Raw genomic sequence first — 9,048 nt, 5'->3', positions numbered from 1 at the left:
TTTTTTTTTTTTTTGGTTTTTCGAGACAGGGTTTCTCTGTGTAGCCCTGGCTGTCCTGGAACTCACTTTGTAGACCAGGCTGGCCTCGAGCTCAGCTTCTCCATGTTTTTAACCGTAATAGGTAAATAATGAATTATAAACAGCCCCTACCTCACAGAGCTAATGAATTAAATATGCATATGTATAAGAGATTGGAAAGCCTGAGAGCTGCGTGGCACATCTGGAAACCATCTTGGAAGGTGAAAGTCGGAGATCAGGAGTTTAAGATCGACCAAAGCTATTTAGAAAATTCAAGGGTAGCCTGAACTATGTAGAACCTTGACTCAGAGCGGGGAGGGGGGGGGTTGTTAAACAATAAGGAATTCAAAATAGCATCTATTCTGAGAGCTAAGTATTATCTAGACTCATTAATTACAATGCTTCTAATTCCAGAAAATTCTTAAAAACACAACAAAACAAGTCAAAAGTAAAATGCATAGTTGTGGAGAAGGTAGAACAAACGTGGGAGGAGGAGGCATCCATCAGATTCAGCAGCTTTCGCCATTCTGACCTTTGCTCCACTTTAGGAGAGAAAAGGGCCCCGGGCAGGGCTGTGGAGAAATCTGAACTCAACAATATATTCACCTCGAAGATTTCTTCCCAGGAAAAAGTCAGCAGGTAAAGAAAGGTTGTAATTTCCTAACTCAGAGGCAAGTATGATGTCTTTGTGTTTATTTCCCTGTCGGGTTTTTTTTTTCTCCTTCCTAGACTTTGATGGAATGACTCAAAAGATAAACACACACACACACACAATTACTAGAAAGAATGTAAAATGCCACCAGACTAAACGATCGCAGCATTTCTGTAAATAAAAAAAAAAAAATCCGCTTCCTCCCTAGGGCCAAGATGAGGGCGGAATGTCTACGTAACGTCTTCTCGACAAAGGAGCAGGAGAACTCTGAAAGCCACTTTCAAAGGCTCACTGGGAGCCATGTGGAAGCACCGCGCAAAGCTTCGGGGACTTTCCTCGTGGGTCTGGGGATTTAGCAAGACAACCCACGAGCTGGGGAGGCCCTGCTCGCCGGGGTGCAGGCTCGGCCCCGGGCGCGGGCACGTGCACATGCTGCGGCAGCCTCGCTCCCCCGCGGCCTCCCCGAGCGGCTTTCCTCGGAGGATTATCCCTGAGGATCACGACTCTCTAGGTTTCCCCGAGTCACTGGCTCCCCACCGCGGCTCCCTGTCCCTTCCATCCCTCCCCGCCACGCGCACCAAAAGAAGGCGGAACCGAGTGAGTCGCCATCACGTGGGCGCTGGACGAGCAGGAGCGGTCTGCGCAGACGTGGTCTGCGCACCGGCTGCGGACGCCTCGCGGGGCCTCCGCGCCCGCAGCCTCAGTGGAAAATTTTCAGGAGACCTACTGAGGCTGCGCGGAGTAGGCCACGCCCCCTTCCCGCCCGTTGCCTCTGCGCGGGTTCCTCCCGTCCCTGGGGAGCAGCCCCGCCTCCGCCCCGCGCTTCTGCGCAAGCCCCGCCCTCCCTGGGGAAACCGCTGCGTAAGCCCCGCCCTCCCCGGGGAAAGCGCCGCGTACCCCTCGGCCATGACTTCCGGAGCTGCCACCGCTGGCCCGGGATGCCTGCGAGGCCACCTCATGTGTGGCCGCCTGGCATCCTGAGAGGCGAGCAGCGGCGCCCTGGCGCCTCAGCCTTCGTCTGCGGGGCGCCGCGGCCTCAGCCTCATCACCTCAGCTCCACACAGGTCCCACGCCTTCTGGATGGAGCTGGATGGAGGGAGGAGTGGTTGGGGTGGGATGCTGAGGCTCCCTGAGGGGACCGACGGTCGCCTAGACAAAGCCGGATCTGGATCACTACCACCCACCCACCCAGGAAAATAAATAATATTCATTTTTCCTCCGTCCAGAAATATGCCTCACGGAATTTACCCCTGAGGCAGCAATTGCGAGGAGTTTGACCTCCTTCACCCAGAGGTGACAAATGGCCACACCGACCATGACATTCTTTGGCTGTAAAGGGGTGTGTCGTGTGTGCGTGGTTCTCCTCAAGAAAACAAATTTAGCAGTTTTAGCCACGGGTTGGTTCAGTCGGGTGAATGTTGCCTAATGTGGAGGCGAATAGAGAGGTGTTAGCTCTCCACTTGTCCTCAGAGAGGTTTTTTACTTGAAACCGGATGCAGATATCTACATGAGACCACGTTATGCCAAAGATTTCAGCCAAAACAGTGGGAGTTTCTGTGAGTAATCTCAGAACCAAGCCCATAGATGCCCCCTCAACCCGCTTGAGAACCAGAATTGCAGGTATGTTAATAAATCTTTATTTCTTCGCCTTGGGCGAAGAAAGATCACGAAACTGACTGAAAGCCAAGAAGGTCATCGAGGCCCAAAAGTCGGCACAATATATTGATAAATCTGTCTTTTCCTTTGAACAAGAATACTGGTAACCCGTTTTTAAAAAAACAGATTTTAGAGAATTGTAATGATCTGAGTCTTTATTGTTTTTAAAGCAATCGGATGTAGCACAGCATTCAAAACCTAGACCTTTATATCTGCGCTGCCTCCTTGATTTCTTGATTAGCTTTTCATTCCAAGTGTGAGCATTCTGTCAACCCGTGGGCATGTGGACTTTTCAACCCTGTTACTGCTGATTAGCAGGTGTCGGTGGAAGATCTAGGTCCATACACACTTTCTCTTTACTGTCATTCTTTCTTGTACTAGCAAAATGGACTCCAGCGGGGCCACGGAAATGCCAGTGAAGCATGACAAAAAGTACCTTCAGCCACTCCTCATTTTTTAGAAAGGAGACAGAACCAGGGTTGATACTAGATCCCTTGAAAGTTTTACAGTCTCAATAGCAGTAAACATTTATACAAAAATGTCTGTAAATCTGAATGTTAGTGAAAAGGTCCTCTAGGACTAAGAGTTCTTAAGGGGCACCAGAATTTTATTCTTACGGAGGAGAACATGCCTTGCACACAACACTGCTTACAAATCATGGCCTCACTGCATAACGTACTGTTTAGGCATTATTAAGTTCCTTGATGCCGATCAATGGAGTGTGAAACATCACAGCAGTGCTTCCAGGAAATGTTATCTTTCTTCATGAAACTGACTCACAGAATTGACACCTGTCATCCCTTACCCCCACCCCACCCTGTGGATGTGTGCCCTTTGACCCCTGAAGCCACTCTATAATCATACACCTGCAATCCTTATGGAGGACACCTCCAGGATATTAAAGAGATCAGAATAAAAAAACAAAACAAAACAAAAAGCTACTCCCAGAAGACTTAGAGAAGACTGTGGTGGCTAAAAGTTAAGCTCAGAGCATCTCTGCAGACCTGCTATGTGCTATAGTCTCATCTAAGCCACTTTTCAGTGCTTAGTATGTTTGTTGCAATTGTGTCTGGTGGTTGACAACCCCTGTGTGAATCTGGTGCTCACCGATTGGCAAATTCTGGTTGGCCAGCATCCAGAATATAGCCCAGTGGTTCTCTCTGCCTGTCACCCACGCTTATCTACTGTAACACCCTTCTGTGTTGAATCAGAACTTGTCTTTGCGGGTAATACAATATGGCAGAAGAGAGAAAAGTATCATTGAAGGTCAGTTCATGAAGGCAGTGTCTGCCTCCATCTCTCCTCAATCGTCTGCACCAGGAAGAGCCAGCAGGCATGTCTTGGCGACAGCTTCTGGAGGAGCCTTAGAGAGGAAGCAGCTGGCCATGCGGAATTGCCCCCAGGGGAGTGAAGGGTGCTGAAGGAGATGTTTTGGCTTCTATCAAGAAAGCAGAGAGCTGCAGCCCCGCTAGAGTCTGCAGCTTTGTATTGAACCCTAAGCCAGAGCACCCAACTAAACTCTTGAATTCCTGGTCGGCAGAAACCTTGAGAAATAATAAAAATTGTTTTCAGACAGTAAGCAAGAATATTTTGTCACACAGCAATTAATATCTAATGAAGTATCCTCCAACTTGAAAGCGTGCCCTAATTGATCAGCAATGTGTAACATATTACTCTGGGCTGAGGAGCCATTTTGTAGGTATTAAGTTCGTCTTTCACGGAGCACCCTCTATACATGATCCCAAGAATAGACTATACAAAGTGATATGGACAGGGTAAGAAATTTTTCTTTATTTTTTTTAGGTTTTTCTAGATAGGGTTTCTCTGTATAACAGCCCTGGCTGTCCTGCAACTTCGTAGACCAGGCTGCCTTTGAACTCACAGAGATCCACCTGCCTCTGCCTCCTGGGCACTGGGATTAAAACCATGCACTGCAACCGCCCATCCAGAAAGGAATTTTCTAGTGGACCCAGAAGAGATTGAGAAAACATAGGCTATGACAATATTGATAAGACTGGAAGCCATTTTAATCAGTAAAATCAGCCAAGACTTAACATTGTATAATCAATCTCTATGAAGTCTAAATTAGTTGAATCTATAGAACTAAGGAATAGAACCGAAGCTGGAGATAGTAGATGAAATTTGGAGACAGCAAGGTATCTCAGTAATGACAGTGCTTGTTGGACCAGCATGAGGACCTGGAGCCACCGCTACAGGATCCACATTTTTAATAAACCTGATGAGCATGGGATGTTCTTGAAGGCAGGGACAGAGGGACCCAATGGCTTGCTTAGCCAGCCAGAAGAGCCCATCGGTGAGCAGCAGATTTCCTGAGAGATCTTGTCTCAAACGATCAAGTGGGAATAGAAGAGACATATCAAGTGCTCTTACTCCCAAAACAAGAGAACTAGGTGAGACAATTAGGATGTTAACTTAGCTTACTTGAGCCCTTTCACTACGTAAAGATCCTTCAAAACATTCTTCATAAAATAATATAATTTGCCGGGCGTGGTGGCTCACGCCTTTAATCCCAGCACTTGGGAGGCAGAGGCAGGTGGATTTCTGAGTTCGAGGCCAGCCTGGTCTACCAAGTGAGTTCCAGGACAGCCAGGGCTACAGAGAAACCCTGTCTCGAAAAACCAAAAAAAATATATATATATATAATTTAATTGGACAATTTAAAAATAAAACAAGAAAATATGGAACTCATGGGAACAAAGGAAAGGATGTAGTTTGGAGGAAGAAGGAGGGGAGGAAAGTAATTTTATTATCTTTAAATGATAGTGTTTAAGTTTTTTTTGTTTTGTTTTGTGTTTTTGGTTTTGAGACAGGGTTTCTCTGTGTAGCTCTGGCTGTCCTGGAACTCACTCTGTAGACCAGGCTGGCCTCGAACTCAGAAATCCACCTGCCTCTGCCTCCCAAGTGCGGGGATTAAAGTCATGCACCACCACTGCTAGGCTAGCGTTTAAGTTTTAACTTTGAGTAACACTGTCTTGAGACAAAAGGATCAGACTGTCATTTAATTGGACCAAGCAAAGCCATTAGAGAGCAAGTCTTAGCAATTATTTTCATATTTGCGTCTTGCGGAAGAGTGGGTCTGAGAAACAAGAGTGTGGGTAACAAGCAGTCCATCAGAGCTTATGTGGCAGATGAGTGTGGGGAATCCAATGGATCGTGTAGGATACGAGGCAGTGTGGACCCAAAGATAAATGGAACAGCAGTCTTTTCAGTATGGAGGCAGCATCGAAGAAAGAGACCCAAGAGGGAAGATGCTCTGAGTGAAAGAATCAGAAACAAATAAACAACAAATACAAGCAGGCCTCACAAGACAGCATCGGTACCAACCCTCCAACTGCGAGGACTTAAGGAACATTGTAGAATAGGGGAGAGAAAGACTGAGAGCCAGAGAATAGAAGGGGGCGTGCAATGTGCGTCTTCCAGGAACACACTGCTGTTGTGGTTGCCTGCCACACACCAACAGTGTCAGTCAACAATCCAGCAAGCAGCACTCCCTGAACTCCGTGGGTTACAAAAAGAGAGAAAGAGAAGACATGAAGGAGGGAAGGGGACATGTTGGGAGTGCCCGGGGAAGTGGAAGGGAATGTTGGGGTGGGTGTGATCTAGATACATTGCTCTTGTGTATGACATCATCAATCAATCAACCAATAAATCAATCTACACTTAAAAATAAGGAGCAACACAGGCATAGTGGCTCATGCCTTTAATCGCAACAACAAAAGGTAGAGGCAGGCTGATCTCTGAGTTCAAGGCCAACCTGGTCTACAGAGGGTTTCAGGACAGTCAGAACTACCCCTCCCCCACAACAATAAAAAAACATAATGTTTCCATTTCATGTAGAAATACAGTAAAAAATAAAATAATGAGTGCCAACCTTGGCCACAGTGCTTGGAGAAACATTTTGAGGCTACGTTAAGGACTGGTAGAGTAGAAAAGATTGAGTTTTGCAAAGGGCCCATCCAGGTAGGTAACACCAAAGAAGAAACACAATTTTATCAGGTTGCAATTAAGGGATGCTTAGAGGGCTTTAAGTAAGGGAAACAAATGGTTTCTCTCTTGGAGCAAGAAAACTGACTCATGCTTAGAGAAGATTTTCCTGAGTGCAGGGTAAGAAACGGGCGGTGAGCACGAAGAATGGAAGTCGACACACAGATTAGGGTGCGGGCTAGGAGGACAGGGACATGCAGGCCAGCGCCCAGTGCAGGCCGGAAGTGGCAAGCGTCTACTTGTTGCTGGGTTGAGAGCAAAACCGACTTACGATGAGAGTCCAGGGTGGGCAGCTGCCTGGGGGTTGAGCCTCTCTATCAATCACTGCTAGATGAGACGTGGAACAGCTTTGATAGGGAAATCAAGAGCTCTGCTGTGCCTTGTAAGGGATGTGAGAGCTGCCCCTCAGCCATGTTAGCCAATAGGTTTTTTTTTTAGAAACGTGGAGGAACTCAAAACTCTCTGTTCTAGAGAAACTCAAGACTATTTGTTCCTGCCTTGATGAAATCAGGAGAGAGATAAGGTGATCGAACTAGATTAAGCCCCAACCAGCCAAAAAAAGAAAAAAAAAAAAAAAAGAAGTAGCAGTATACAGACATCACTAAAAGGAGTGTCCAAACATCTTTCTAGAATAAGATCACTCTCAAATGAAATCATCACACACAGACGAGATTGGGCATGTTCCCGGTGGTATGGCTGTAGACAGCATCAAATACAGAAGAGCTAACGAAAGATGTGCCATTTAAGATGAGGAAATACAAAAAGTCTTAGGTACATTAGAAAGTTGCAAAACGCCACGTGAGAGGCAGAGGCAGGCAGATTTCTGAGCTCGAGGCCAGCCTGGTCTACAGATTGAGTTCCAGGACAGCCAGGGCTATACAGAGAAACCCTGTCTGGAAAAACCAAAAAAGAAAAAAGAAAAAGAAAAGAAAAGTCGCATGAAGAACATTGAAACTATAGGAGTGATTTAATGGAAAATGTAGTTGGAAACAGTAAGCAGTGCATCTTGGCAAAAGCACGGAGTATGAAAGGAGACTATTGAGTATCTATTGATTGTCGATTGATAAGTAGTAAACTATGCCTGGCCGTGGTGATTTAAAACAATGAGCAGTTATCACTTGTTTCTATGAGTCAAGAATCCTGGCTAGGCTTACCGGAGTCCTGTGATGAAGGTTTCTCCTGCAGACAAAAATCACCTCAAAAATCAACAGAGCAGGAGCTGCCCGCCTACGCCTGGGACCCAGGAATGTTGGAAGAAGGCTTCAGAGCCCCTGCATGATGGGCTTGTGGATGGTTGTGAGCCACCATGAGGATGCTGAGAATCAAACCTAGGTCTTCTGAATGAACAAGTGCTCTTAAGCACTGAGCCATCTCTCCAGCTTCCATGAAAGTCCGTGTCCTTTTGTAACCAAGTTAGAAGTGAGGAGGTTGGAGGTATGGCTCATGTGCTGAGTTTCTCAGCACCCTTGTCAGCAGCCCACAGTCGTCACTAACCCTAGCTCCAAGGGATTCCATCCCTCTGGCTTCTGTGAGAGTGTGTGTGCAGACACACAGAGAGAGAGAGAGAGAGAGAGAGAGAGAGAGAGAATTAGTATTTCTTATTTTTTCTTTTTTTTTTTTTTTTTTTTTTTTTTTGAGACAGGGTTTCTCTGTGTAGCCCTGGCTGTCCTGGAACTCACTTTGTAGACCAGGCTGGCCTCGAACTCAGAAATCCGCCTGCCTCTGCCTCCCGAGTGCTGGGATTAAAGGCGTGCGCCACCACGCCCGGCTCTTATTTTTTTCAAACAAGAAGTGATGTGCTATTTTTGCTGAGGAGAGCCACATCACTAGGCCCAGTCTAGAGGATTTCCAAAAGATAGGAGACCAGAAAGTAAGAGTCACTGGGTCCATCACTAACAGGGTAGAACTACAGGGGCCAAATCAGGGCGACTACAGATGCCTACCTCAGAATGTAGCTTGCTGAAATGAAAGGCAGAGGGAACAAACTGCAGGCTGAAACACTGAATAAACAAACTTTGAGGGTCACACTTAACTCTAGCTGTTTAACAGGCTGGGAAGGTTAGCTAATTATAGCCTAGTAATGTGGCTCTCCTTAGTAAAACAAAACTCTATTTTATTAGGCAATAATGGTCAGATAATTCTATAGACGGCAGCTACCCACTCTCACTAAAAAACTCCCAACAACCGCGCTGGATGGTGGTGGCACACGCTTTTAATCCCAGCTGGGGAAGCTGAGGCAGGCAGATCTCTCTGAGTTCAAGTTAAGCCTGGTCTACAGATTGATTTCCAGGTCAGCTGTGCTAAACACATGGAAACCTTGGCTGCGGGTTGGGGTGGGGGACAAAAATCAAAAACAAACGAAAAAAAACAACAAAACAAAACAAAAAACAAAAAAAAATCTAAAAAAAATCACCCCACAAAACTTTCCATCATCTCTTCGGACAATGCACATTAAAAAAAAAAATTCAGAGCTATTGTTAGGCTGCCTTTCTCTTAAGGAATAGGCTACCAGATTGTTTTTCAGACTTCTTGGGTCCCAGCAAGAAATACATTTTACATCACAAAAACAGGTGTGGTAGCAAATTCGGAAGTCCGGGGTTCCAGCTGTCATCCAAACTCCAGGTGTTAGGAAAGGGGGCAGGGATAAGGAAAATGGATCCCAGGTTCCAGTCCAGCCCAGGCATGTCTTCGAAATTCTGGTTCAAAAATAGCCCCCT

The sequence above is a fragment of the Mus caroli genome, chromosome 15 (genome assembly GCF_900094665.2).
Source record: "Mus caroli chromosome 15, CAROLI_EIJ_v1.1, whole genome shotgun sequence".
NCBI classification, from domain to species: Eukaryota; Metazoa; Chordata; class Mammalia; order Rodentia; family Muridae; genus Mus; species Mus caroli.
The sequence above is the reverse complement of the archived record's forward strand: the minus strand, read 5'-3'. Positions refer to the sequence as shown.